Consider the following 1,488-nt stretch of genomic DNA (forward strand, 5'->3'; position numbering starts at 1 on the left):
AGATATTCCATTGTCCTTCCATGGAAGCATGCAGTATCCAGACGAACATTAAAACATTTTTCAATATAAGTTGTTGCTTTGACTCTATACGGCACTGCCAAAACATATGTACAAAACTCCTCAATAGAACATGTTATATTTGAAAACCAGACAAGTGTGACCTGACCAGTGAATCACAGAAAGCCATTAGCTGGTGTAACGCTGAACTGATACGGTGAAGTTACCAGTAGCAGGACTGCGGAGCTGTGCTAAGAAGCTAACAGAAACACTGAAGAGAAGAAGAGCTGCCATCAATAGTTACAAGCCAAACATGTTTTAATGTTACACACCTCAGTTTTTAGCAAGTAGCTCAAAGTCTAATTGTTGTGCATACAAGGTGTAAAATTCACCTTCGAGCAAACCTCTCAAAATAATCTCAGCGACCCCATTTGTAAATATTTCTGCCAGCGCCCCCTGCCATCCTCTGAATGCCCCTTGAGGGCGGTACCGCCCCCGTTGAGAAGCTAAACTAAGGGTAAGTATTGTGTAAAAAGTCTATTCCATTAGCAACCATGGCCTACTAATTTTTTAAACATATTGCTTCAGTTCAGCTTGTTGAGGGTCTGCACACCTCTCTTAGATAAATATCCAACATCTTGAAGCACATTGATTCTTCTTTTTAGCCCACTAGATCTGCTGCTATATCTGCCCAGGTGAAAAAAAGTATACTTTAGTATATTTCAAACATACTTACATTTGTGAAAGTATATTTTAAGTATACTAAGTATTAAGTGTACTACTTATAAATATATATTTATCTGAAGTAAACTAAAAGTATAATTGTACCAATTTCGAAATTAGAACTTTAAACACACTTAAACATAAATACACTTTTAATAAATATATTAAATAAAAGTATATTTTAAGTGAACAAAATATATATTTGCCCAAGTGTAAATATACACTTACTAAAATATATTTAAAATATATTTTGTGTATATTTTAAAATATATGCTCAAAATAGAATTTTTTTAAATTCACTTAAGACTACTCTAAATTATTAATTTCAGTATGTTTTAAATTACATCTCAGTGTAAATTTTAGGTTAATAAAGTATGCCTTTTTTTAAAAAATTTTCTTTATTTAACCGGGTGAACCCCGTTGAGATCCAGATCTCATTTTCAAGAGGGACCTGGGCAGAAGTCTGCAAAACGCAGTAACCTGATTACAAAATAAAACTAATTAAGACATATGCAGAAGTATGTCTCTTAGGCACCTATAAAGTACTTTTCATGTCATTTTTAGGCATACTGTTTAAGTACCTAAAAAGTATGCCTTTTTAAGTGCCTTAATAATCTTTTACTATTTTTGTTAAAATTGCAAAGAATAAAAACATTATAATCATGATGTAATGTTGTTTAAGAAAGTGCCTAACCAGGGGTGAAAGTAGTTTTAAATTCTTGGGGGTACTATGGGGGTATAAAAAAAATCTGTCTGTCTGTCTGTCTG

At 32.8% G+C, this 1,488-nt stretch overlaps 1 long non-coding RNA gene across 1 annotated transcript in view; it reads left to right on the plus strand.

The window, feature by feature from the left end:
- Positions 1 to 724, plus strand: part of LOC106941394 (uncharacterized) — an 18,978-nt gene extending 18,254 nt beyond the window's left edge. Inside the window, exon 3 of the long non-coding RNA XR_001423349.1 lies at positions 714 to 724. This is a non-coding gene — a long non-coding RNA (uncharacterized LOC106941394). The remainder of the gene's footprint in view (positions 1 to 713) is intronic.
- The last annotated feature ends 764 nt before the right edge of the window (positions 725 to 1,488 follow it).

Source organism: Poecilia latipinna, unplaced genomic scaffold (genome assembly GCF_001443285.1).
Source record: "Poecilia latipinna isolate Pla-1442-1.1 unplaced genomic scaffold, P_latipinna-1.0 Scaffold3639, whole genome shotgun sequence".
In the NCBI taxonomy this organism is placed as follows: domain Eukaryota; kingdom Metazoa; phylum Chordata; class Actinopteri; order Cyprinodontiformes; family Poeciliidae; genus Poecilia; species Poecilia latipinna.